A 22,544-nucleotide genomic window follows, 5' to 3' on the forward strand; every position below is an offset into this window, starting at 1 on the left:
TGTTGTAGGCATTAGATATATGCCCATACAGTTGTACATTGGAAGCCAAACAGAATCTGTTCTGGAAGTCCGTTCAACTTCCAAAATGTTCGAAAACCAAAGTGCAGCTTCTGATTGGCCAACCAGAAGCTGTGGAAACCCCGTCAGATAGTCGGCTTCCAAAAATAGTTTGCAAACTGGAACAGTCACTTCCAGGTTTGCGGCGTCCGAGAGCCAAAACATTCGGGAACCAAGCTGTTCAAAAACCAAGGTACTGTACGACTGGAGGTTCACATCTCCCTCTCTGACACACGCACGGTGGCAAGTGCAAGCACATACACAAGCAGTATTCTTACACAGCAAACCAAAATGAACTAGATTGTGTCAATATCACCTTAAGTTATTATAAACCAATATGGAAAAGCAAGGGGCAATACATACAACCTCGAAATAAAACTGAGCACACCAACATTAAGTTTCATATTAGGGTTTGTGCATGCCTTGCGTTTTGTCACCATGCATGCAGCATGAAAATCCTGCTGTATACAGCAAGCCTTTTGCTCTTGATTAAACAGGTGCTATGGGAATCTTCAGCCCATCCTTGATCATAATTAGAGCTGTAATCCCTGGTTTTTATGAAGATATACTGGATTTTAAATCAGCTTGGGCAATTTTTTTTTTAAAGATTACTACTGTTTGTTTTGTTTCTGTTCTAAGAAAAAAAAGGAAGGGGGAAGAAAATAGATTATTATACTCTAATTAGCCTTAAAGGATAGGTGGTAAAATCCTTTGGGCATGGGCCCATATATACAAACTTCTATATTATTTGAAACAGGTGCTATATGTGTTATAAAAGGCGAGGCTGAATACTGTAGTTACCAAGATAAATGGGGGTGGGGAGAGGACTATTATAGGGTGCCCACTTCTGGAACTCCCTCTCCCAGGATGTCTTCATGGCTCTTTCACTGATAAAGCGTTGGGGGTGGAGAGAGCACTTAAAACTTTTCTTAGTAATCAGGCTTTAGAGCCTCCCCGCAGAGTCATAGATTTGGGGGGGGGGGGCTAGCTGGGTATTCTGCCCCAGGTAATACCTTCAGAGGGGCACCACTGAGGCTCCCAGCCTCCCTCCCTCCCTCCCTCTCTCTCTCTCTCTCTCTCTCTCTCTCTCTCTCTCTGTGTGTGTGTGTGTGTGATTGTACACAAATGCGCATAGGGGGGTGCCAAACTGGGTCTTTGACCCGGGTGAAATATAGCCTAGTTTATTCCCTGCCTTCCTGGACATTTCAGCTGCTGTGGGTCTTGTTTGTTTATACTGTTTTCCTGCATAGGCTGCTCTGATCTCCTTTGTGAAAAAGAGCAAGATATAAATAATTACTTTTTATTTATTTTAATTTTAATTTTATTAATGTTCTTATATTATAATAATAAACGAAATTATGTTACAATACGTTACGTTATGTCTCTTATATACAATACTTTTGTGCATTTATGCTAAAGGTATTACATCTCAAAGAGAGGGGTGGGAACCAAAAACAACAACAACAGCAACAACAACACACACACAAAAAGAAAACAAAAATTACCAAAAACAGTTTTTTCCAATAACATAAATAAACCAATTAGACTTCCTGTCAATCCCAACTATATATTCCAATCATACAAATGAATGTGCTCCTATTTGTTATACATTATATAATTTGAATCAAACCAACAATACATAAATGCTCTCTAGGCTGTCTAGAACAGTTCGCTTTCTCTATTGGACACAAAGAAGGGCTCATCAGTTTGATGGGCAGCACCAGGAAAGTGAAAAGAGAATGGGCCCCTTGCCAAGCTGCCACTGCTGCCTAGGTCAAACAAAACAAAGGAACAAACAAACAAACAAACAAACAAACAAACAGAGAGCCTGAATTATTAAACAGTTGTAAGACGTGTCAAGTGGGGACCTGCAACTGCTTTCAGAGGAGAAAAAGGAAGAAGAAACATTCTGCCCACCCGAACTCCTGCTTCTCAGCCTTGCCTTTCTCTTTTTTTGTGATAGTGATAATGCCCCTCATCTCACAATTCAGTTTGTGGAGATATACAGAGATGTAGCATTAGAAAGAGGATGAACGACCATGTGCGCCCACCCACCCCAAATCCTTCTTTTTCCAACCCTCCTTGCTGTTAACAGGCAGCCCGGCGCACATTCTGTACACATATCTAGCAAATGACAGGACAGTGGCATCTGCAATCTCACTTGATGGCAGTAATCAATAAGCAGTGAAATCCTCACTGAGCAATTCCTTTTCCTTCTGGCTACAAAGGCAAATGAAACTTAGGCTGCAAAGGCAAAATACTGATCAGAGGAGGCTCTGTGTAAGTACAAGCAGCAATCTCAGCTCTGATGCAGGCTTTCAGGTTTAGATATTTGACTTTGCATGCCCCCTCCACTACACAGGCGCAATGTTGTGGGCATAAAATATTCAAGATATACCCAAATACCTCCTGGAACCTGTAGGTTCTAAAGAGGCTGATTGCAGTGTTCCTTACTCTAGTCTATAGACATTTAGAAGCTCCAGCTGCCAAGAGGAAGTTCCCAGTCTGCGGGGGGGGGGGGGCTCCCGCTCATAGCCAGAGAGCAATAAAATACAAGTAGAGCATCTTAAGTAGATGTTCTACTGTAGAAGGAGAGCAGGAAATAGACCAGTAGCCTCACCGTGGATGAGAATTAACCACTATCAATTACAAAGGCCACACAAATTGGGGCGGCAGGGGGCTTACTTTCTCAGAACTGTTTGGGTGGTGCATGCTTTTTTCTACAGAAACCAAATCAATTAGAGAAGAGTTTTGTTAATCTTGAAAAGCATATAAGGGGAAAAAAACAAAGTACATCCCTTTTTCAACTGACAGGAGAAGATGCTTTTTATAAAAGAGAAAGTGAGGGCTGCTTCCCATTAGTCTCCTTTCCTACATGGGTATCACTTTCTTAAAAGGACCTGCATGTTTACACAGTCACAGGTAATGTGTGTTTATGGCAGTGTTTTTCAACCTTTTTTGGGCAAGGGCACACTTGTTTTATGAAAAAAATCACGAGGCACACCACCATTAGAAAATGTTAAAAAAATTAACTCTGTGCCTATATTGACTATATATAAAGTAATTCTCTTGAATAGGAATCAAATAAACACAATTTTTCCCACGGCACACCAGGCAATATCTCGCGGCACACTAGTGTGCCGCGGAACAGTGGTTGAAAAACACTGGTTTATGGCACCACATGCAGCAGAAAGCTCCGGCTGCTAGGCTTCCAACCCAGAGGACCATCTTGTTTCTTTGAAAGGTTCACAGCTGCAAAAGATAATGCGGTCACACCTCCTCTGACCCCTGCTCCCCCGCTGGTGCCTTTGCCCACCATCTCCCCCTACCTGCAATAGTGCAACATCAGAGTTCTGCTTGCTCAAGGAGGTGCAGTGGGAGAGAGGGTGACATGACCAAGAGAGAAGCAGGCCAGGGCAAGTTGCCACTGCGTCTTCTGTTGCAGCTCTGGGGCTACTAAGCAGACTGCTCTCCAGGTTGTAGCCAGACAACCATGCGAAGAAACAAAGCTAGCCTTAGCCCATGACAAGCCAACATGCTACCCTCCATATATTGTTGAACTACAACAGGGCTCAGCAAACTTTTTCAGCAGGGAGCCGGTCCACTGTCCCTCAGACCTAGTGGGGGGCTGGACTATTTTTTTTTGGGGGGTGAACGAATTCCTATGCCCCACAAATAACCCAGAGATGCATTTTAAATAAAAGGGCACATTCTACACGCTGATTCCTGGACCGTCTGCAGTCCAGATTTAGAAGGCGATTGGGCTGCATCTGGCCCATGGGCCTTAGTTTTCCTACCCATGAACTACAATTTCCATCATTCTTGATCATTGGTTGTGCTTGCTGGGTCTTTTGTAGTTCAACAACATCTGGGGGGGGGGCGCAACACGTTGGCTGTCCCTGCCTTAGCCCATGATATTTAGGCTTGCCAAACATGCCTTCCTCTTATCACATATCTCCCTTTCGTCCTGAGTTCGAGTGTCTTCAAAGTCCATGACACCTGTCAGGATACCCCAAGGGGTTGCTCACAAGTAATGACAGAGTCCTCTTACTCTAAAGACTACTTTATTGTGCATACTTATTTACAGTGCATAGCTAGCTAAAAACATGACTGCTCAGTCACTTGAAGAATCCGGAAGTGCTCCTCTCCTGTTTCCCACCCAGCACCAAAGCCTCGGCACCCTGAAACGATGTCTTCTGGGTCTCCTAGCCCCTCTACGCTGTGCCGTGCCGGAAGCTGCAACTCTCCCTCCGATCGTGTCTGGCTGGCGGTTATGGGTCTCTCCCTTGCATCCCTGACCGTCTGCTCCTCCTCTTCTTCCATGGGAGTGAGCTCTGGTGACAGGCTTTGAGAGGAGTCAGATGACAGCAGTGACTGGGGATCCCTGTACCTAAGCAAGACCTTCTCTCGAGGAAGTTCCCTGTCCTGATCCTCCCCCCTCGGAGGATCTCTTTCCCCTCTCTCCTCGTGAGGAGTACTCCTGCCCTGGCTCTCCTCATGAGTAGGACCTCCGCCCGGGCTCTCATTGCGAGGAGAAGGCAAATCCCTGACAACACCTTTCGTAAAGGCTGTTCTCCAATCGGAACGCTCACAGGCCAGTGTTTCCCAATTGCTGGTGTTTATACTACATTTTTTTAAAGATTTGCCTTGAGAGTGACTGCCATCATTTGAAGGGAGTTGCAACGTTTTAACGTTGATATTGCAATGTTTCAAGAAACTCGTAGAGCAGGAGAGGGACAACTGAAGGTAGAAAGAGGAGGCTACATATTCTTCTGGAAAGGTCTACCTGAACAAGAACATTGAATACATGGAGTAGGCTTTGCTATCAAAAATGATCTTGTGAAGCTCTTGTCAGAAGTCCCTACTGGCATTTATGAGTGACTTTCTCTTTATTAGCTGCAGCCAGCAAAATTATTGCAAACCGTCTCCTAACTATATCCGAGGCTACCCTCCGTGAATCCGTGGTTTTCAATCTTCTAGGGGGACAGTGACATGATTTTCACTGTTTGACAGCTTCAAAAAATAATGCAGAGAGCAAAAGCAACCCCTGTATATGGCACTTATCAACCTGACTAAGACCTTTGGCACTGTAAATCATAATGTCCTGTGGACTGTCCTTCTGAAAATCAGCTGCCCAGATAAATTTGTGAACATCCTTTGGCTCCTCCATGTTAATATGACAGCGACAATTGCAGCTAACAATGGCTCTCAAAGTGAACCATTCATTGTGGGATCATGTGTTAAACAGGGTTGTGTTATCGCCCCAACACTATTAATTATTTTCACTGCCATGATCCTATACACTGTCAAAGGGAAACTCCCCACCGGGATAGAAATCATATATCGAACAGATGGAAACCTCTTTAACTTGAGTAGGCTGAAAGCAAAGAGTTAGGTTACCATAACTTCTGCCATAAAGCTTCAATATGCTGATAACAATGTAGTGTGTGCACACTCAGAGGATGACCTCCAAACCATTGTAAATATCTTCACAGAAGCCTATGAATAGCTTGGCCTATTGCTCAACATCCAAAAAGCCAAAGTGCTGCACCAACCAGCACAAAACAACCCCTCTGCAGTGCCACAAATCCAACTCAATGGTGTAACGTTAGAAAGTGTTGATCACTTCTCCTACCTGGGCCGTTACCTTTCCACAAGGGCTGACATTGATGCTGAAATCCAGCATCACCTAAGCTTGGTGAATACAGCTTTCTCCCAATTGAAGCGCAGAGTGTTTGAGGACCGGGACATTCACAGGGAAACCGAAATGCTTGTATACAAAGCTATTGTACTACCAACCTTACTGTATGCTTGTGAAACATGGACCACTTATAAACGCCATCTCCAACTCCTTGAAAGATTCCATCAACAATGTCTCCCAAAAATTTTACATATCACTTGGGAAGACAGGTGAACTAATGTCAGTATACCGGAAGAAGCAAAGATCCCCAGTGTCGAAGCAATGATTCTTCAACATCAACTTCGTTGGACTGGTCATGTTGTTCAGATGCCTGATTATCGTCTTCCAAAGCAACTACTCTATTCTGAACTTTAAAATGGAAAGTGTAATGCTTGTGGTCAACAAAAGAGGTTTAAAGAATTTGTGTGCTAGCTGGGTGTTTGACATGAGGCAGTACAGCACCTAGCAATTCTGGTTTTCTGTTACATAAGAATTTAAATTGCAAATGCGGCAATTAACAGCAATTCAACATAACAACGGAAAACACAGGAGATCTCCTAGTCTCTGGCACAGATTGCTTTACAACATATTGAATGTAATACAATTCTTCTGAAATCTATTAATTTGAAATACACAGCACTTCACATGAAGTGGGCTTTGTACAGTGCAGCCGGATTTAATTGTATGTTATGTAATAAGGATGCCAAGCACTTGCAGAGACCTTTCTTCTGTTTGGCGTGCTTTACAAACATTAGCTAATTCACCCACGTGATGCCCCGGGAAGGTATGTAAAAGGAAATCACTTAGACTGCAGCGGATGCTCTCTAAGGGCACACGTACAACCTGGGCGACAAAAGGATTTGCTGCGTTAGCAGCAAGTCTGGGAGCACAATTTATACAAGGTTGCAATGCAGCAGTGCAAGCACACACAACCATTCAGGAAAGCTTCTTTTTCAAGTGACAGGAAGGATACATGGCAGACATAAACCAATGACTGGATCCCTGCCAAGTGCCGAATCTATACTGCAGGGACAGGGCTGGCAGAAGATCTTTAGAGTGATAAGAGAAAGATCTAAAAAAGAAGTTGTGTGCTACAAGGTGCGGAGGGGAGAGGGAGTCCAAAGTTAAGGTGAAATGGATTTGTCATTCACAAATAGGATAGCACCTGCTTTTTTAAAGCAAAACTTCATACGTGTTATACCTCTTTAGAAATAGTAACACACACAGCCCCAGATTTGGGACCCAGACACATGCCAGTTCAGTGCTGAGGAATGGCACCACTATTCCTAGGCCAGGGTCTACAGCGGAGTGGATCTGAAGTGAACCAAACTGTCTGCTTTGGTCTCAAAGGTGTCATGAGCTAGATTCTTCCTAGCAGAAAGAAAGCCTTTTTTCAAAGCTGGAATTGGGATGGGCAGCTTGGTGGGAATCAGGGTCCTCCCTCCTTTCTCCCTTTCTCCCATTTAATATGTTGCAATGCACAATAGTTTAAGATTCCAGTCCTGGGCTCCCACACCCTTAGACCAGCAAATGGATATACTCTTTCATAAATATGTCAATGTATTCTTGGTTGGGGGAAAAAATAAAAAGAAGAATAAAAACTAACACAGCCTATTAAGTGCAGAGAGCTGAGGCATAAACTTGAGGCATAAAATTAAGACAATTTAAACACTAAAAAGCAAGGAACTGTAAAACTGAGCAATTCCTGCCACTAACAGCCTGCAAGGTGGCCTTATTTCATACAGCAGTAAAAGGGAAATCAAGAACTTTGCAAAACCAAGAGGACCCTTGGGATATGCATTTCAGCCTCACCCTGCCGCCACCCACCCCCCACATTCAATTTGATACTGTTTTTGCAAATACAAGTTTTGTAAGAGCACATTTGCATTCCAGGTGATGAAAACATTTAACGTCTTCCCCTGCAATATCCTGCAGAGATGTCCTCAACCCATGTCCTCAACTCCTTTCCACGCTGGCCCTTCTTCCTCCCCCGCCTCTTCCACTGACCATTAGAAAACTCCTTTTAAAAAAAAATATGACCCATCTTATTCTGCAGCTTGGCTGTGACCCAAAGGCCCATCATTAGAATGGTCTTGCACTTTCTTTCTGGGCTGGATTAGACCAAGTGTCTTCAACCTTTTCAGACCCAGGGCCCCCACTTTTACCCCTTCTAACTCTTTAGCCAGGCCTTTGGCTAAGGAAACACCATGTGGCCTTTTCAATGTGTTTGTGAAAGGAGGGTTGTTGGTTTGTTTTTGCTTCATTTTTATGTTCTCATTTTGTATTTTTGTTGTTGTGAGCCACCCTGTGGTCTTTGGATAAAGGGTGGTTTACACATTTAATGAATATAATATCAATAATAACCCAAACATGCAATTGGGGACGCATTTTTATCTTTTACCATATATATGCTCCTACACCATATAGTGCTCCTGTTGTGACCCACCTTGGATCAGGTCGTGACCCACCAGGGGTTAGAGGTTCGGGTCCCGATCCACCTATTGAAGACTAGTGGATTAGATGGTGGGCTTCAAGCTGGCACATAATGAAAAGATAGACCACATGGGCTACTTCTGGCTATGCAAAGATCCCAAAATAACCCACAGCATTCCTTTAAAAATTAGAATATAGCCTCCCCACTCTTTAGGAAACTTTGTAATGACTGCTCAAGAATTAGCTTTGATCTAATCTTAAAAAATAAAGTACCTGATTTGTGGCTGTGCCTGTGCCAAGCTTGAACTGTTCCACAGCAGGAGCTCCTCAAAGTCTGTGAGTTTCAAACACTCTGGAAAAGAAAAACGTGTCCAAATTAATTAATTGCCAATTAGAAGGTATATCTACCAGGACCCAGCAACAGAGCACAAGTCCCCTACTGGCTAACAAGGAAGCGGTCAATGCCACCTGATTACAGTTGGCATTCTTTCCCTGTATGCAGGTGGCTATGAAAGTTTGTTTGAAAAAGGAACAGAAAGCCGACAAACAATAGCAAATGGCAGTGGTGAAGGCAGGTCCAGAGAGCAAATCTACTAGCCTTGTTGAGTCCTGGAAAAAATAATAATGTGAAATCAAGGAGTGCCACAGCAATTGGCATAGTCTGGCCAATGTTCTGGGAGGAAGGATTAATGGACTCCTTTTGCCCTTCCCCTCTGCTTGTAGAAGCTACCTCTCCAAAATTCAGATTATAACCAGGGGAGGCTCTTCCACTGTAGGCTGTGCCCACTCTGAAAATATATTTTTTTAATGCAAAAAAGCAATTAAAGAGTCTTCGTTCATGCATCACCACACCGATCCATGTTTTGGTGTTGTGATCTCTCTCTCAGACTTCAGCAGCGAAGGGTACAGTCATTCCAATATCCTCAGTAACTGAAGCTTTAGAACAGTCTTCAAAGGCAGCCCCAAAGATAGCACACTAGAGCAGAGTTCCCCAAACTTAGGGGGGGCTGTTGTCATAATCACTGTCAAATTTCCATTTTATAGTGGGGTGGGACTGTCAAAAAAGCTGGTAATACCCCCGAACAAAAAGGGGCATATTTTTCTTTTAAAAGTTAAAAATGAGGAAGGGCAGTGGACCTTGGTAAGTGCCATGAGAATTGAGGACACCACACAGGAAGCCCCAACATTACTTTAATCCAAATGGGAAGGTACTAGAACATATTTAATCCCCACCCTGCTAATGTTCAGAAGTTATACATCTGTGATTCAGCCATGGCATCTTTCAAGCCAGCTTCTGGTTCTAAGGTCTGGCTCCAATTAAACCTTTTGCTTGATTTAGCTAAAAACATTGATGCTAACTTCCAGAGGTAGCATTATTATCAATTTACGATGTGGTGGAAGGTTCACAGGCTATGAAGGACTTACTCACAAATTTATTGACAGCTGCACGAGTTATTATAGCTAGGAAGTAGAAGGGGCAAACAGAATATAAAATGGAAGAATGGTATAAAGAGGTGTGGGATATAAGCTATTAATGATAGATTAACATGTGCCATTAAGGTAAGATGGGGAATATGCAAGAGAAATGATTTTGAGGAGATATGGAAGGTGTTTGTAGAATTTGTACCGTTAAAACGGAAAGGGGTCAAACCATCGCAAGAGGTGTTGAAATTTTGGGAGGTTGGATAGTTACAATGGAATGGTCTCATGGGTAGGGTGCACATTTTTATTTATTATTATTATTAGGTAAAGGTAAAGGGACCCCTGACCATTAGGTCCAGTCGTGTCCGACTCTGGTGTTGCGGCGCTCATTTCGCATTATTGGCCGAGGGAGCCGGTGTACAGCTTCTGGGTCATGTGGTCAGCATGACAAAGCCACTTCTGGTGAACCAGAGTAGTGCACAGAAACACCGTTTACCTTCCCACCAGAGCGGTACCTATTTATCTACTTGCACTTTGACGTGCTTTCGAGCTGATAGGTGGACAGGAGCTGGGACCGAGCAACGGGAGCTCACCCCGTTGTGGGGATTCGAACCGCCGACCTTCTGATCAGCAAGCCCTAGGCTCTGTGGTTTAACCCACAGCACCACCTGCGTCCATTATTATTATTACTTTGTCAAAAAATACATATAATAAAATAAAATAAAGCATTGATGTATTTCCAGAATAGGATCTTTGGTAAATACACACTTGGAGTAAGCACTACTTATAGAAATTATTTGGCTTACTTTTGAGTAGGCATGCTCAGAATCATGCTTGAGATTTGCTTATCTACCCTCAATGCAACAATAATGCAAGACTTTTAATTCAAGTCGTATTGCACTGTTTTAATTTTATTAGGGTGTTTTTACTGTACAATTTTGAAGAGCAACTCTGGCAAAAAGCTGAACAGAAATGTTATAAATAAATAGGACACTGTTCTTAATTAGTCGAGGGGAAACTTTTTCTCCTGTCATCTTAACACTCGAACAGATTGCAGACTGGGCTAAATTCTGTGCCCTCTTCCAGAAATATCTATTTTCGCCATTTCTAATTGCAACCAGTCTGAAGGAAAAGCTCTCTAATTCAAAAGCTGACAGATCATAGTGTGAACTTTCATCCTGATAAAATCACTTTACTATATCCCTGCATTTTATTTTATTTTTTGGCTGTTCTTAAAACACAATCATAGCTTGCTCCATTTTTGTACTAGCTGTAGGTATCAACCACTTAACCACCATTTTCAATGTATATTTAGGTTACTGAAATAATGGTAAAAGGGATTATTCTACTCATTTAGAACAGCAATATATGAATACTGTTGATGTGGGGTGGAGGGCTTGGCTATTTGGTAATAAAGAAAATGTACTCTGCCTGCATTCAAAGGCACTTATTTCCTTCTGAAGCTCTATTAATGGTAATACAACTAGTGATTTGGTAAACATGATCCTTGAAGTGGGGTGGGGATGGCTGTTATGCACTGAGCAAACAGGATGGTGTGCGCAAAAACATGGAAAGACATAAGAAAAATGAAGAGTTATGTGTGAGCTTAGTACGGGGAAACCTATGGCCCTCTGGATATTGTTGATCCACAACTTCCATAATCCATGAACACTGGTCATGCTGGCTAAGGCTGGAGACCAATAACAACTGGAGGGCCACAGCTCCCCCAGCCTTGCCTTAAGTGTTGCATGCTATTGTCACGTTGTGGACAACGCTAATAATGTAGGATGCACATAGCAGAGCAAATATGCTTCCTTGTTATAGCATTCCAATTCCAAAATCCCCCCGTTGCCACCAAATCCTACTGTTCCCATTTATGACCACAGTAATGATATATAAAACTTTCACCCTAGGTTAGGCTACAAAAATCAGGCACTGAGAACTCAACAACTTGGGGTCAAAGTCCCTTAAGGATTGACAGATTCCATATGCTCCACCTTGAACACCGAGATCTTCCGATGGGACACTTTTGGTGGTCTCCCATGCTCCTGCGATTCATTCAGCCTTCACCAGGGAAGTGTGGCAGGCCCTGCCCTGTGCAACTCCTTGCCAGGAGAAGTCTGGCAGAAGTAACCCCCGCTTTCTTTTAACCTTATTTTTCATACTTTACTCTTCATACAGGCCTTTGGCACTTTTTTTTTTAACCAACCAGTTTTACAGATAGGATATCAATGCTTTTTTTAATGATGTAATTGTTTTAGTATTGCATTTCCCCCCTTCATGGATCACTGCCTTGTCGTGGCGAAGGGGCTTGAATTACTCAGGGAAGCTATGGACAGGTCAAGATGGACAGGTCATAGTAGAGAGTTTGGACCAAACGTGATCCACCTGGAGTAGGAACTGGCAACCCACTCCAGTATCCCTGCCAAGAAAACTCCATGGACAAAGACAACAGGCATATAAAAGATATGACGCTGGAAGATGAGCCCCTCAGGTCGGAAGGCGTCCAACATGCTACTGGGGAAGAGCGGAGGACAAGTACAAGTAGATCCAGAGCTGATGAAGCGGCTGGGCCAAAGCCGAAAGGACGCTCGGTTGCGGATATGCCTGGAAGCGAAAGGAAAGTCCAATGCTGTAAAGAAAAGTATTGCATAGGAACCTGGAATGTAAGAACCATGAACCTTGGTAAGCTGGATGTGGTAAAAAGTGAGATGGCAAGAATAAACATTGACATCCTAGGCATCAGTGAACTAAAATGGACAGGAATGGGCGAATTCAGTTCGGATGACTATCATATCTACTACTGTGGGCAGGAATCCCGTAAAAGAAATGGAGTGGCCCTCATAGTCAACAAAAGAGTGGCGAAAGCTGTACTGGGATGTAATTTCAAAAATGATAGAATGATCTCGATGCGAATCCAAGGCAGACCTTTTAACATCACAGCAATCCAAGTTTATGCACCAACTACCAGTGCTGAAGAAACTGAAATTGATCAATTCTATGAAGACTTACAACACCTTATAGAAATGACTCCAAAGAAGGATGTTCTTCTCATTATAGGGGATTGGAATGCTAAAGTAGGGAGTCAAGAGATAAAAGGAACAACTGGCAAGTTTGGCCTTGGAGTTCAAAATGAAGCAGGGCAAAGGCTAATAGAGTTCTGTCAAGAGAACAAGCTGGTCATCACAAACACTCTTTTCCAACAACACAAGAGACGACTCTACACATGGACATCACCAGATGGGCAACATCGAAATCAGATTGATTATATTCTCTGCAGCCAAAGATGGAGAAGCTCTATACAGTCAGCAAAAACAAGACCTGGAGCTGACTGTGGCTCAGATCATCAGCTTCTTATAACAAAATTCCAGCTTAAACTGAAGAAAGTAGGAAAAACCACTGGGCCAGTAAGATACAATCTAAATCAAATTCCTTATGAATACACAGTTGAAGTGAAGAACAGGTTTAAGGATTTAGATTTGGTGGATAGAGCGCCTGAAGAACTGTGGATGGAGGCTCGTAACATTATACAGGAGACAGCAACGAAAACCATCCCAATGGAAAAGAAATGCAAGAAAGCACAGTGGCTGTCCAAGGAGGCCTTACAAATAGCGGGGGAGAGAAGGCAAGCAAAATGCGAGGGAGATCGTGAAAGATACAGGAAATTGAATGCAGATTTCCAAAGAATAGCAAGGAGAGACAAGAGGGCCTTTCTAAACGAGCAATGCAAAGAAATAGAGGAAAATGACAGAATGGGAAAAACCAGAGATTTATTCAAGAAAATTGGAGATATGAAAGGAACATTTCGTACAAAGATTACCACAATTAAGGACAAAAGTGGAAAGGACCTAACAGAAGCAGAAGACATCAAGAAGAGGTGGCAAGAATACACAGAAGAATTATACCAGAAAGATATGGAGGTCTCATACACCCCAGGTAATGTGGTTGCTGACCTTGAGCCAGACATCCTGGAGAGTGAAGTCAAATGGGCCTTAGAAAGCCTCGCTAACAACAAGGCCAGTGGAAGTGATGATATTCCAGCTGAACTATTTAAAATTTTAAAAGATGATGCTGTTAAGGTGCTACACTCAATATACCAACAAGTTTGGAAAACTCAGCAGTGGCCAGAGGATTGGAGAAGATCAGTCTACATCCCAATCCCAAAGAAGGGCAGTGCCAAAGAATGCTCCAACTACCGCACAATTGCACTCATTTCACATGCTAGCAAGGTTATGCTTAAAATTCTACAAGGCAGGCTTAAGCAGTATGTGGACCGAGAACTCCCAGAAGTGCAAGCTGGATTTCGAAGGGGCAGAGGAACCAGAGACCAAATTGCAAACATGCGCTGGATTATGGAGAAAGCTAGAGAGTTCCAGAAAAACATCTACTTCTGCTTCATTGACTACGCAAAAGCATTTGACTGTGTCAACCACAGCAAACTATGGCAAGTTCTTAAAGAAATGGGAGTGCCGGATCACCTCATTTGTCTCCTGAGAAATCTCTATGGGGGACAAGAAGCTACAGCTAGAACTGGATATGGAACAACTGATTGGTTCAAAATTGGGAAAGGAGTACGACAAGGCTGTATATTGTCTCCCTGCTTATTTAACTTATATGCAGAATTCATCATGCGAAAGGCTGGACTGGATGAATCCCAAACCGGAATTAAGATTGCCGGAAAAAATATCAACAACCTCAGGTATGCTGATGATACTACCTTGATGGCAGAAAGTGAGGAGGAATTAAAGAACCTTTTAATGAGGGTGAAAGAGGAAAGCGCGAGATATGGTCTGAAGCTCAACATCAAAAAAACTAAGATCATGGCCACTGGTCCCATCACCTCCTGCCAAATAGAAGGGGAAGAAATGGAGGCAGTGAGAGATTTCACTTTCTTGGGTTCCATGATCACTGCAGATGGTGACAGCAGTCACGAAATTAGAAGACGCCTGCTTCTTGGGAGAAAAGCAATGACAAACCTAGACAGCATCTTAAAAAGCAAAGACATCACCTTGCCGACAAAGGTCCGTATAGTTAAAGCTATGGTCTTCCCAGTAGTAATGTACGGAAGTGAGAGCTGGACCATCAAGAAGGCTGATCGCCGAAGAATTGATGCTTTTGAATTATGGTGCTGGAGGAGACTCTTGAGAGTCCCATGGACTGCAAGAAGATCAAACCTATCCATTCTCAAAGAAATCAGCCCTGAATGCTCACTAGAAGGACAGATCCTGAAGTTGAGGCTCCAGTACTTTGGCCACCTCATGAGAAGAGAAGACTCCCTAGAAAAGACCCTGATGTTGGGAAAGATGGAGGGCACAAGGAGAAGGGGACGACAGAGGATGAGATGGTTGGACAGTGTTCTTGAAGCTACTAACATGAGTTTGGCCAAACTGCGAGAGGCAGTGAAGGATAGGCGTGCCTGACGTGCTCTGGTCCATGGGGTCACGAAGAGTCGGACACGACTGAACGACTGAACAATTGCATTTTCATGCTGTACACCACCTTGCTATTTTTCTATGGAAGTGTAGTTAATATGTATTTAAATAAATATAACTACCGGTATATGCAAAGTCTGTATTGGAATGGGAAATGCTGATACAAAAGACAGACTAGGAATCTGAAATACTACATTCAAACGTAGACTGCAAACAAATGCAAAAAGCTATGCTGTGTGGAAGGAAGGAAGGAAGGAAGGAAGGAAGGAAGGAAGGAAGGAAGGAAGGGGCTAAGAAACGATTATCAGAGAAAAAGCAACTATTAAGCCATTGCAGACATTTCACAGTGGAGGAAGTAATTTTCATTCTTGTTCCCAAATTTCCAACATAGACGGAAAAACTTTTATAGCTTCACAGGGGAATACAAAAATCTTAATTTTCCAATAAAACGTTAGATTATGGCCAACAGCCCAAGGAGGTTCAGGCAAGAGAGTAAGGTGGTGAATACAACTGGAGGAAAAGTGGAGGTGATCAATATTCTGCAACGTGGTCAATAAGCAAAACAAGCAGGTACATGAGCATAATACTGCAAGTAAGTGAGCAATATATGAGTACTGAATTAGTATTGATGAGAAAACAAAGCATTAGGCGATAGATTTTTATGCACCCCTAAGGTTCACACATTGCAGCAAATTAGAACAAGCCGAAAAGCACAAAGCACAAGTGTCTCCATGGAAACATGTCAAAGCAAAAAGACCACCTTCCTAAGTATTGATATAATTTTTTTTTAAAAAAACCTGCTCCTTTTCCCTTATGGGGTACCCAAGAGCCCATATAGAGTCCTTTTGAAGGTTCTCTTTCGGTAGGAGAAAATAACACAGACCAACCAGAGAATATTGAGAAGCAAAGCAGCTAGTAAGCCTGATCTTTATTAAATGTTGCAACAGGGTGCTCACCCACACGCAGAAGAGAGGAGGACCCAGAGCCATGCGTGCAAGCCCTTATATAGACATTTTAAATTGCCCACCATGGAGTCCAAGACCACCCCCCAGATACATCATACCTACAGGTACATCACAGAAAAGGCAGCCTACAACAGAAATCTGAGTGCGTTGTTTATCTCCTGTCTGGCAAGTTACCTGATTGCATTATATGGGTTTTGGTCACTCTTTTGTTATTATAACTACTTAATTCCTGAATGTAGGTCACAGGTCACAGGCTCTCACCCTGTTCATGCCTTGAAGGTGCCCTTAAGACAGGATTTGTGAGGAAAGAGACAATGGGGAGGTTTCCCACTTTGACCTTGCAGAGAAATATTTGAGGTCAATTTGTTCAGTACCTAATCTGTGGGGTTTCAGACATGTGGTTTATATATACAGTTATGAGTGTGTGTGTGTGTGTGTGTGTGTGTGTGTGTGTGACCTTAAAGTTCTTATAACAGTATTCTCCCAATGGGGAAGTTTCTAGTGTTTGCATACTCAAGTAAAAGAAACACAACTTTGCTTTCCAAAAGCCTCCTGTACTGGGTGCTCAGATCTAGCTAAGCATTGAAGTCAGAGGCTTGGTGGCAGCGATGGAGCCAATTCCCCCCACCCCACCCACAGCTTCACCACAACCATAAACTGTGAAGCTTGCACACCTCATAACAGACTGAGAACACTTGAGATCTGCACCAGCTACCTGATCCTAAGTAACTAAGACACAGGAAGCATGCCCATCTGCAAACCTGCTTGGGATTTCCTTGGGGTCCACAGTACTATCAGCTTCAGTACTAGTTGTGTTGCAAACATTTGCCTAAGATCACAGCAGAGCAGATGAGACATCACATCTTACCACCACACACACATGAACATACCTACCACAGATGGAAATACATTTAAAACGAAAGTCTGAAAATTAGTCTAGCACAGTGGTTCTCAACTGGTGGTCCGCAGACACCAGGTTGTTCACATAACCCATCCATAGTATCTGTGGCAACATTCATGTAACAAAAACTACCACAAAGATGTCAAAAGTTTCAAAAGTAGGGGGGTCTATGGCTTGGCTTTTGAAAAAGAGGGGGTCTGCAGTACTTAGCTAACTGGGAATCATTGGTCCAGCACACTGTATGTTACAACTGCTTAGAGAATTAGTGTAGTGTGATTGAAGTCATCAATAATGGACTATTACAGTCCAGGCTAATCCTCAAAGACAAGATACTTAAAGGCTAATAGCCTGCCTGAAGCTGCATGTGTGTGTGTGTGTGTGTGTGTGTGTGTGTGTGTGTGCGCGCACACACACACACACACACACACACACACACACTAGTTTAACTCTTTAAGAACAAGGGGACTCAGGCAAACATTCTGTTCTGTTTACCCAGAATTCATTTAAAAAGCAATCTAAGCAGGCAGGTTTCAGTTGAAGAGTATTTTATTGGAAGATATTTTTATTGAATGTATTTTATTGAAAGACATAATTTGCACGAAAGAGAATATTGCAGGAGTACTGTCTTTTCTACCATTAAGAGCTTCCATAGAACAAGACAAGTACAGGACAAGAGTCAGATCAAGAAATAATGTGCATTTAAGAATATTCTTAAATTAGGATGAGAACTGAAGAAACCTATTAAAGAAGTGAATGATATCAAAGGACAACTATATAAATAATCATAGATCATAGGGTTGAATCCTACCATGAGGGCCATCTATACAGGAATCTTTTCCCCAAAGTCAGGGCTCAAACTCATGACCCTGAGATCAAGAGTCTCATGCTGGGCTCTTTTCCCACTGGCTCATTCTCTCCTACAACCAATGGCCACCATGTCCACGTTTCTTCTTACTGGCACACCTTGCCACTTGTCATTCCTTGAACCATACCAAGTGGCAGTGTGTGTGAGAGAGAGAACTTGCTGGTATTGGTCTAGGAACCCCTAGAACAAGGCACAACTCATTCTGGTTCCTGTTTTCATGGTTTGTCATTTAAAATCTGAAAATTTCAGCGACTGGTCTTGGCATACCAAATATTTGATCGATGAAGTGTCTGAAACATGAGGAGGGAGGCAGAAATGTGGTTCACTCTGTATTGCATATTGCATTTTTTAGACACTTGGTTGGTGGAAAAGTACAAACTTTTTTGTTTTCTTAAATTTTTTGGACAATATTGCTGTTAAATGGGCATGTCACCATTTTTACAACATAATGCCTAGTGATTCATTATGCAGTAGACATACATTCATTAGGCTGTAAGTGTATTGAAAAACAAATAGAAAGCTTTACTTTGTATTTTATGATTTCAACTGCTACTCATATTTTTATTATTATTTGGAATGCTTTTTTTAAACACTGTTGTGGAAGTGTGCATGCACACGAAAGCTCATACCAAGAACAAACTTAGTTGGTCTCTAAGGTGCTACTGGAAGGAATTTTTTATTTTATTTTGTTTTGACTATGGCAGACCAACACGGCTACCTACCTGTAACTGTAATATATATGTTACTGCTTCATATTTTATTTTTGTTTTTTGTTTTAATACACTGCCTTGAGAATACGTTCACCTTTAAACACAGAAAATATCACAAATAAATAATAAAATACAAATTTGCACTGAGGGCATGCCACAATCTAATGTTAGGTTTTGCACAAATCTAGGAGACACATTAATAAAGTTTGTTGACGATAATGAATGGGCCCAGTTCAAACGAGCAATGTGAATACGTAACAGCAAGGTTTGTGTTTACATGCTTCCACTACCCAACTCCAGCTTCAAGAGGAGTTTGGAAGCTCTTCCTTCCAGTTTAGAGTAGCTGAAGCTTGTTGTCAGGGCCAGAGCTAAACATTCTGGCACCTGAGGCAGACCACAAAATGGCACCACATGGAAGAAGGTGTGAGGGAAGATCTACATCAGGAACAAGGTGGAGGGAAAAGATCTACATTGGTAACTGCTGCCCCTGTGGATCCTGCTGTCTGAGGGAGTCACCTCACCTTGCCTCATGGGTTGTTGTGTCACCCAAACCTAACAAACTGTGGTTACTCTCAACTATGTTTTTTAAAAACTAACTTAAAACTTTGAATTATGAAGCAGCTTGCTTAAACAAACCATAGTTAACATTAACCACCATTTAGGGTTTGAACAGCATGCTAAACTGTAGCTAGTAAAAATCAGAAGCAAATATTTCTCATCTCACAGCTATGCTGGAGGAGAAATGTGGGGGGGGGGGGTAGTGCATTAGCTGAGGCTCGCTGAGACTTCTTACTATGGTTTAGTACGATGTCTGAATGCTATTTTTATTCTATTTACAATAAAAACAGTACAGTCCTTTGCTTTGGATTCTGAAGTTCAGAGGCATAATAGAAAATTTAACACTTATTAAATTTCCACACTGAACGTTGTATTCACACTCCACAAAGAATTAAACTGCAGACTGTCCTCACTGCAGCAATTTCCAAAGTGGCATTAATTACATTCAGCTTAATGGAAGCCATAATGCAATTAGTAGTGACTGTTGTTCACCTGTATATCTTAGTTGGGATATTTTGATTTGTAACCTGATCAATTGCCCTATTTATTTATTTTTTTCAAAACCACATTACAAAACTATTAACAGCCTAAGCGTAAAACAGCAAAAGTTTTCACCTTCAGATAGGTTTTCAGATAGGCTTGGATCTAAGAAGACTGTGGCACTTACATTAAACAAGTTTGATGAATTGATGAGAATAATAATAATAAACCTTCCCATATCTCAATAGGATTTATTAACACCACACAGACATCTCAACAAAGAAAAGGGTCTTATTGTGGTGAACCACCGCAATACAATGAAATAACATCATGTTGGAGGTGAGGGGAACCTCCGGGGGATGACCTTCGACAATACAAGTTAGTAATCCTTATTTCATTACTAGGCAAATTAAGAGAGATTGTAGTTAAGAACAGATTGGTTAAAGATGGATAAACATGACATGATAGGAAGTGTCAACAGGGATTTTTGCTAAAGGAAATCCACAGATCAGAAACAGATTGGAGGCCAGGAAATGGATTGCAGAGGCTAAAGGCTTTTCTACAGTGGGTTTAAAGATTCCTCATGGTGCTCCCCCCCCCCAACAAGCTGCTGCTATTACAAACTTGTGTAATTCGCTGTCTATAAGCAGTTCAGTTTGTGCTGTCCTTGTGTTGTCTTTGGACATTAGCACTAAACCACAGTTTAGCATTACATGTAGGAGCCTGTTCCCAACTCCACTCTCCACCTCCAATAAGGATACAGGAAAGGGAATAAAACTCAATGGAGTGCATCCCTGAATACTGGTTCTTTTCACATGGAAAGAAGCAATCTCTTTGGTGACCTTCTTTCATGTGTTGTGACATCTCTTTTGAGTATTGTGTTTCAGGATGCACAAACATTAGCATTTTCTTTATAAAACAGGCATTTTTGGAATACATGATACTCATACCATCCGGAACATGAGCAAAATATCAACAGGGTCCTAAACTGTCCTTCCCTGATGGCTTAGTGAGGGAAATGAGATGGGATGGCAAGTTTATACTGAACTGTCATCTCATCAATATAAGGAAACAGCAGCCCTAATCCTAATTACATGGAAGTAAGCCCAATGCGGGTGGCGCTATGGGTTAAACCACAGAGCCTAGGGCTTGCTTCTCAGATGGTCGGCAGTTCGAATCCCCACGATGGGGTGAGGTCCCCTTGCTTGGTCCCAGATCCTGCCCACCTAGCAGTTCGAAAGCATGTCAAAGTGCAAGTAGATAAATAGTTACCGCTCCGGTGGGAAGGTAACCGGCGTTTCCGTGCGCTGCTCTGGTTCGCTAGAAGCAGCTTAGTCATGCTGGCCACATGACCCGGAAGCTGTATGTCGGCTCCCTCGGCCAGTAACGCGAGATGAGCACCACAGCCCCATAGTCGGACATGACTGGACCTAATGGTCAGGAGTCCCTTTACCTTTACCTTTAAGCCCAACAGAATGGAATGGCACTTAATTTTGAGTAGACAGGATATATGGTTTTGTGATGGGTCATTATGCACTTCATTGATTTATTATTTTGCAGCAAAACACCACATATTGTGGCACCTTAAAGACAAAGGGGGCTGCCCCTCTTGAAATTCATAAACTTTGAAAGGGAACACACAATGAAGGTAAATGGATCTGTTGTTGGATGAGCTATGCAAGTCTATTTTGTGTGGGTGTGTGGGTGTGGGTGTGTATCTGCATCAGTGGATGATTAAAAGGAATAAATGCTTTTGCAAAATAAACCAACTGCACTGGAACTGAAAATACTGTAAGAAAGTGTGAATTAATGCCATAAAGGATTGAGGCATATTCATACATCCCTATTTTGCTGTCACCACTTCTTAAATCATCATCAATGTCAAGCTAACATGCTGTTTCCATCTCCTCAGCCCTGCTTTTTTTCTTCAATAAAAAAACAAAACAAAACCACCCAAAATAGAGCTGGGTGTGTTTTGTTTTTGGTATATTTGTGGAGTCACATCTGTACCAGTAACTTTTGAACAGCTTAATTCTAGCAAATTTTAGCAAAAGCTGCCCACTCCCCCCAAAAAACATTTATCTACATCTCTGACTATTTCTCTTTTATTTCATCCGAGTTCTTCTTAAATTAGGCAGCAAAGATGGAGTGCAGGCCTGTCACACAACCTGTCGCATGCCAAGGTAAATGCAGCCCACCAAGCCAGCAGTGATTTAGTAGAAACAAAACAAAAAATAAAAAAAATCCTTCCAGTAGCACCTTAGAGACCAACTAAGTTTGTTATTGGTATGAGCTTTCATGTGCACCTTCAGTGATTTAGTAGTTAGAGTCTTGGCCTAGGACCTGGGAGACCAGGGTTCAAATCCACTACCGTAAAGATCACTTGGGCTAGACAGACACTGTCTGTCAGCCCAAGTTACCTCACAGGGCTGCTGTGGGAATTAGGTTGTGGGTGGGGCCACGTGCTCCACCTTGAGCTCCTTGGAAGAAAAAGGTGAGATATAAACAAACAAACAAACATTATCACTTGCCAGGTGCTTGATAACGCCTCCCTCATTTTTGTTTTGCCTGCAATTGTAAAACTAGGTGGGAAGTACCTAGCAGTCTACTTTCAGCTTAGTGGGCAGAAGTTTTGTAGACTTGAATTAAACTTCCTTCATAAACCTCAGCTTTGCAGATTTAATTATGCTAAAAATAAACTCAATGGCAAAATTCCCAAGTCCAAGGACCCCAGAGCAGCAAGAAATGCCAGAGGCACCTCTTATTTTGATGCTTGGTATAGTTTCTTTGGCGACCCTTCGCATTCATGTGCTGCAAGAAAGACAGATTCTCTCTGTATATGACAGCAGCAGGACAGTAAACAGGCAGAAAATGCAGAAACCCATGCAATAAGCTTAGCAGGACATGGTGGAAAGAATATTATGATTAGCCAAATAAGCAGTTGCCATGGCTCACTAAGCTCAGCAATCGTTGGTTACGTTTAGTGCTGAAGTACTAAACCTACTCCATATCTCTCTATCTATCTATCTCTCTATTTATCT

General features: G+C 42.3%; 1 protein-coding gene across 3 annotated transcripts in view; it reads right to left on the bottom strand.

The window, feature by feature from the left end:
* Nucleotides 1–22,544, bottom strand: part of TSPAN4 (tetraspanin 4) — a 504,940-nt gene that overhangs the window by 304,556 nt on the left and 177,840 nt on the right. For 2 of the 3 annotated variants that reach the window (XM_033155472.1, XM_033155466.1), the window contains exon 2: nucleotides 8,444–8,522. The exons of the other annotated variant lie outside the window; for it this stretch is intronic. The gene's annotated coding sequence lies outside the window, so the exon portion shown is untranslated. The remainder of the gene's footprint in view (nucleotides 1–8,443; nucleotides 8,523–22,544) is intronic. 3 annotated transcript variants of the gene reach the window in all.

Source organism: Lacerta agilis, chromosome 1 (genome assembly GCF_009819535.1).
Source record: "Lacerta agilis isolate rLacAgi1 chromosome 1, rLacAgi1.pri, whole genome shotgun sequence".
Lineage (NCBI taxonomy): Eukaryota > Metazoa > Chordata > Lepidosauria > Squamata > Lacertidae > Lacerta > Lacerta agilis.